The sequence below is a fragment of the Bidens hawaiensis genome, unplaced genomic scaffold (assembly GCF_021521415.1).
Source record: "Bidens hawaiensis isolate Kalapana, Puna unplaced genomic scaffold, B.hawaiensis_p1.1 tig00027290_1, whole genome shotgun sequence".
NCBI lineage: Eukaryota > Viridiplantae > Streptophyta > Magnoliopsida > Asterales > Asteraceae > Bidens > Bidens hawaiensis.
Genome location: NW_027494401.1, coordinates 67,504 through 74,388, shown reverse-complemented (window position 1 = coordinate 74,388; position 6,885 = coordinate 67,504). Strand labels below are relative to the sequence as shown.

Sequence of the window (6,885 nt, the reverse complement as noted above, 5' to 3'; positions counted from 1 at the left end):
AAAACAATACTAATACATTAAATTGTTTTTTTAATACGGTAGATTATTTATTTTAAAAGAAAATAACTTGTTAGGATGATTAAAATAATCTTAAGAAAGAATACTTGTGGGTTTTTTTGGGTCAATTAAAATGAGTATATTATTTTTTAATCATGATTTTTCGTATGATAATATTTAAATAAATGATTAAATGACAGCTAAACTAATTACAATAAATAATTAAAAAAATAGCAGTATTCTATATTATTTAAGCATTATTTTAGTTTAAATATAGTGAATTTGGTTTATCCAATTATAATAGGAGAGAGACAAACAAGTTTCAAGAATATACCTATTTTGATAAATAGTTTTCAAAATAATCTAAATTGGTAAATATTTATTTCAACTACACCCATTTGGTAAAAAACTCTTCTTAAATATCCCCATTTTACTCGGCTTAATTAAGCAAACCATGGTTGAATAAACCCCATTAATATTACACCTTAAATTTCGCCACCTTTCATCTTCCTTCTTCCTCTTAAATCATAAACCCTACCTTCACTTGCCATAATTCACACCCACAATGGCTACGGTACGTATTATCATCCTCACCCTTTCATTTGTGGCCGCGGCCGCGGGTCACAACATTACCGCGATCCTCAACGAGTTCCCCGAATACAGCGTATACAACAATTACCTCACCCAAACAAGGCTCGCGGACGAGATCAATGCCCGCGAAACCATCACGGTTCTCGTGTTCAACAACATAGTCGCGGCGGAATACTTAACGAAACAGACCTTCTCCGTCGTCAAGGTCGCGTTAAGTATTCACGCTCTTTTGGACTATTTTGATCTCCTGAAGCTTCAGGAGATCGGTGACGGTAGTGTGATTACAACCACGCTGTATCAGACTACCGGCACCACCGCCAGGAATACCGGATTCGTTAAAATAGCGGATCTGGTATCAGGTAAGGTCGGGTTTGGATCCCAGGAGAGATCCAGACTCGACGCTTTGTTTTACAAATCTGTAAAACAAATCCCGTACAGCATTTCTGTGTTGGAGATTACTTCCCCGATCCTAGCGCCGGGGGTCTTGAACAGGCACCAAGCGTTGGATCTTAATATGACAAACTTATTAGAGAAGGCCGGGTGTAAAACGTTTGCCAGATTAATATCCGAATCCGGAGCATTGAGGATTTACGAAACGGCCGAGGCGCACGGGCTGACGGTGTTCGCGCCTTCGGATGCGGCGTTCATGGTTCGCGGGTTGCCCGATTTTAATAAGCTATCGAGTAACAACTTCGTTTCGGTAATGCTGTATCACGCGATGCCTAAATACGCCCAGAAAGTCAGTTTGATGTCGGAGAAAGACCCGGTTAAGACGCTCGCGTCGAACCAGGTGTTGGAATTGGGGTTTCTGGTTCGCAGCAAAGGCGATTCGGTCACGCTTAGTACCGGTGTGGTTGACGCGCATGTTGAAAGCACGCTACTCGATTCGGTACCACTAAGTGTTTTGAAAATTGATCATGTTCTTCTCCCGGTGGAGTTGTTTCTGAAACCGCCTTCAGGTGCACCCGCTACGGTTCCGGAAACAACTCCACCGGCTCCGACGGCGCCGGCGCCGGCTTTGGCTCCGATTGCTGCGGCGCCTGGGCCGGTGACGAAAAATTCACCTGTGGTGTCTCCTCCGGCTCCATCGCCGGGTTCGGGTCCTGCTCCGGCGGATGGTCCGACGGCTGACGGAGGGAATAGTAACTCCGGCGATGTTTTTAGGTTTGGTTGCATTATCAGTTTGGGTTATGTTTGGTTTTGGTTAATTTGAGTAGTTTGTTTATTAATTTATTAATTGATTTGTGTTTTGATGTTTTGATGATCTACTTGTTAGTGGTTTTTGAACTTCTAATTATGTTTTTATTTTGTAACATTCTTGCATTTGGCATGTTTGGGAAACTTTGATTCAATTTGATCTCTTTCCATTTACATGATGCATTATTGGCTGTCGTTAGTTAATTAATTTGATCAAATTAGTAACTTTTGCTATAATTAATACGTGGTTTAATAAAGTTAAGATTATAATATAATGATTAAGAAAAGTCTGTTATCAAACTCGTGATAGAAATCAACCATGCTATGTAATGAACATGTGAAATTTGTTGTAATTAATAATAACTTTTTTAAGTGAAACACCACAATATTCCACAAACATTTAGCCAATTTGTATCCCAGTAGACGATGTTCCATCTCTTTGTTGCCCTTATCTCCTCGCCCGCTACATAACTTTAAAACACTCATTACATATATCTGTTGTATATATAAATTATTAATGTTTTAAGTGAATGCCATTTGATCGGTATATTAAATTAACTAGCAAGTAGAAGAACTAACACATTCGTCAAAATAGTGCACGAGTTGAGTTTAGTGAAGAAAAATCATTTTTTAGTTATGAAATATGAAATCAAATATGATTTTATTATGTTTGATTTGATTTGATTTTAATTATTCAATTTTTTGGTAAGTAAATCAAAATTCTATTATTACCCATTAGACATGCTGTATAGTCTGAAAACTCGATTATAAACAACTCATGGATGAAAATACGAGACACGTTCTTATGTTGGGATCAATGAATGAATGAATCATGGTTTAGGTGATTTTGATCTTGTTATCTTTTGCTTATATTATGTATTTAATTCATATAACTTTTATGGGTGGTAACCTATAACATGATTTTAGTGTGTGCCAAAAGGACCATTCGGCTTATTAAAGTCATTGAAATTGTTTAAAATTCATTATTGGTTTTTCTTTCATGAAATTAACGTAAAATGTTGGCTATTAAGCTATGGGTAGTAGAGGAGCTACAAATGAGGTGGCTTGCGGTGTATGGCGTCCAGTCAGCAAATTGTTGGTTTTTGTTTTAAAAGTGTAATTGTGTTGTAGTCTTATATATATATATATATAATCTATAATATATATAAACGAAACCCAAAAATCCTAGGTGTTATGATGTGGTCGCTTCCCTATTTTTTTGAGCCACCAGATTTGCTTGATTTTAAAATGGTGGCTTCTCATTGATTTAAACCGGATTTGACCCGTTTAAGATTTAAATTTAGCGGGTAAAAGATTTAAATCATTTCCCTCTCAGCCACCCTATTATCGAACTGCAGACTCACATATATCTTCTTCACCGAATCCGAAACCATTATCTTGCATCATCACTGGCGATTCAAACTTCTGATTTGTGATTCGCAAGCCTCTTTCCAAATACAAGGTATGTTCGTCTGTTAATGGGTTGATTTATTGGTATTTCGATTAATAGTACATAAACCCTAATTGAGATTTAGACTGTTTCGAATTCATAAAACCCTAGACCTCAATTCCGGCCAAAACTACTACTTTGATTGGGTATAATCCTGAATTTAAATGATAAAAGTTTGTTGATTTCAGTTATCTAATAAAATTCTGATTTTGCTATTTCTTGAATCTACTGTAAGTAAATAGTTGCAAAATTATGTTTTTTTTGTTGAAAATATGGTAACGCCCATCCAAATGACTTTTCGATCGCTTAAGTTAAATAATCTTTGTCATCTGCGTTGATTATGTAACCTTCAAGTAGATAACATTTAGGGTTTGTAATATCAAGGTATTTTAGTTTGTTTTTGATTTGGTACATTTTTCTGGTAATAGTTTCAAAGTTGATAGGAGCAAATCGGAGTGGAGAATTGTGTTCAGATGGATGCAATCAGAAAGCACCTCGACGTGTTGACAGGAGCGATTATCTTCGTATTTTAACTCGAATATTTGATTTTAGTAGGTATGCTTTATTTTGATCTATTTTTTTTCATAAAAAAAGCAATGGTTCATTAACCATTTACACAACAGGTATGGGGACATTTTATTTCAGTAGGTCATGTAGACTTTGGTTTTTGTTTCGGTCGTTTAATCCAAAATCATTACGGGGCGTGTGGATGTTAGAGTGGTGGCTTACCACCAGGCGTGTGATGGTTCTCACCAAACCAGAATAGCCTTACACAGGTCATAGCACCTCACCTTGTGCTGTTTCAAACACTAACCCCCCCCCCCCCCCCCCCCACAATTAATTTCATTTGTGAAAAGAATAAAAATGATCTTGGGATTTATGGTTGGACTTGAATCTTTTTTATGTTTTGCAGCGCATCGGATTCCTACAGGCTGACTAAGAAGATTGTAAACGGGTGGTTATGTGACGAGTTTCCTTCCATTTTTATGTAGCAAATTGTCCGGCAACTCACCAGGTAACGTTTGCATCTATTTTAGCTATCATTATATACTTCTTGACTGCACTTTAGTAGTTTAGGAGCAGTGTGTTTGTGCAGATTTTTAGATTTGTTTGATTTTTAAATGTGTGTTAGTCTTGAAGGATGGTTGAAAGGGCTATATGACTCTTTTGTCATATTTATGTCCAACTGTTAATGGCAGCAACGAGGAAGGAGTTTAAAGGTTTTTCTCTTAACATTTATTATGATGTTAAACTTGAACTAATATATTTTGAATATAATTGAATACTGAAGCTATGAATTATTAACAGTTTCAGCAACTAGGACCTTTCTATGATCCTTGATGCAGTCTTGAGGACAAAGTTTCAAACTGTGTTGCTCGACGTAATTAAAAGAATGGTATTGCTTTTATTTATGCGTTTGAAATAACCGCCGATACTCTCCATTCTTGGAATCACAATATGCGTTTGAAATCACCGACGATTCTTTTGGATTTTTAACCAACTGATAATTTTTTTATAATTAAAATAATATTTATGTCTTCTTCATTAGCAGCTTGAATCAATTTACTATTTATAAGGTAATAGCTAATAGCCTGTTTAGGTAAAAGTACATAAAGATTTGAACTTTTATCTTGAGCCTTAAGAGTACATATTTGTGATTTAAAAAATTTTAACACTTAAGTCAAGAGTATGCGAATCTTCTCTGGTGTTAAGGATTCGAGCAAGCTAAGGTGTAAGATCATGAGTTTTGCGAGTAAAACCAAAAAACAATGATGTTGACAGGAGTAAAAAACGTATGTCAAATTCTGTAGTTCTTTTGGCTACAATGTTGTTTCGTGTATTTTAATGTCATAATAACATAAACTTAATGTTTGATTCACTTATGACTCGTATCTTTAATGACATGTGTTTCATATTTTTAACACTTTTTAGGATAAGATATGGAGGGAACGGAACATCACAGGAGTAGTTGGAGTATGCACATGTTTTTAAGAAACTACAAGCTTGGAAAAACAGTAGGTATCAGTTCGTTTGGAAAAGTTAAAATTGCAGAGCATGCTTTGACCGGTCACAAAGTTGCTATAAAGATCCTTAACCGTAGCAAGGTTAAAAACATGGACATGGAGGAAAAGGCTAGAAACTTATAGGGTATTTGGGTTTCCTTATTTTTACCTCACTATAACTTATTCACTTTTATAGGTTAAAATATTGTTTGGGTACACTATAACTTATTAAACATTTTAAAGAAGAAAAAAGGAATAAGAATAATAAAGTTCATTGCTTTATGTTTTGTTCCCATATAAACAAGTTTTTAAAGCATTGTTAATGAGTCATCTTTACTTATGTATTCCTCGCTTTCGGATTTTGATTTCCAATACTGTGCTTGGTATTATGATTTGAATGAAAAGTGGTGTTCTTTGCAGCAGTTAAGCTACTGCTACAATTTGGCAGGAAGTTGTTGATGGATAATTCTTATATTGATGGTACAATTAATAATAATAATAATAATCGTCACCGGCGTCGTCATCATCAGTTGAAGATGTGTAAATTCATAAATGGGTTTTTATGATCATAATCTTTTACAAGGAGTCAAGGGATCTGGGAATTAGTAAAGTCAACATGTGAATCAAGTGGGATGTGTTGACATGGTTTGGGATGATGTAAGTCTTTGATTTCTTTGTTCATTTGTTATTTTAGGGGTGTTGCTAAATGTACCACCCCTTACCTTCTTTTTACTAAATATACTCCCTCCTTTAAGTTTTACATTAATACAATTTAAACCTTTTTGATTTCTTTTTTGTCATTTGTTATTTTTTATTATTATTGTTCTCAAAACACAATTTTTAAAGATTTTTTTTTAAAAACTTTTTGTTATATTTCAAAAACGATTTTTAAAATATCCTAAAACATTTTAGGGATTCGAAAACAATTTTTTTGACGTTTCAAAACAATAAAACATTTTTTTAATTTTAAAAAAAACGCTTTTTTTTAGTAATTACTTTATAACTGAGTGTTATTTTTAATAGATTTTAGAGATGGCACTTTTTAAAATAAATTTCATATTGTTTGTTAATAATATATTTACATAATAAACTGCAAAAAAAATTTATTATTTGAGAATGAAATACCCAAGGTTATTTGATAATTAGTATTATAACATGGATATAGTGTTTATATTTAAAAAGGTAGTTTAATTGAATAAAAAAATTCACAAATGTGATAGTTTGTATTCTTAAGTCATATGAAAAAAGGTTTCTTATATTTAAAAAGGTGAAATATTATATAAAAACTATAAAATGGAAAAGAAAGTTGGAGGGGAGTAATATGTCAAACAAAATTGTTAAAGGAATTCAAAGTTTAGAGGAGGGGGTATGACAAGTAGAGGAGGGGGGTACATTTAGCCTAACCCTATTTTAGTAGTGTTCATTGTATAGTTCTCGAGGTCAATAACTCTTGATGGAGGGAGTTTTGTGTCAAATAGTAGAAGCGGGTGTTTGTATCTATAGCATAATGTGAGGGTTGTAATTGTAAGTTTCTAACAATTGTTCGTTTCTTTAAACGAACCTATTGATGGAATGAAATGTATCAATTGATTTGAGTAAACTTATTTGTCTTCTATCTTTTAATCAATCATAATGACTTTATTATAA

The 6,885-nt window shown here is 33.9% G+C and overlaps 1 long non-coding RNA gene and 1 pseudogene across 1 annotated transcript; both read left to right on the top strand.

Annotated features, from left to right (window-relative positions):
• Positions 1-415: 415 nt before the first annotated feature.
• Positions 416-2,046, top strand: LOC143575045 (fasciclin-like arabinogalactan protein 10 pseudogene; annotated as a pseudogene).
• Positions 2,047-3,144: 1,098 nt separating this feature from the next.
• Positions 3,145-5,446, top strand: LOC143575044 (uncharacterized). The gene is made up of 5 exons (XR_013142703.1): positions 3,145-3,247; positions 3,672-3,790; positions 3,884-4,011; positions 4,149-4,250; positions 5,168-5,446. It is a non-coding gene; the product is annotated as an uncharacterized LOC143575044 (long non-coding RNA).
• Positions 5,447-6,885: the final 1,439 nt, after the last annotated feature.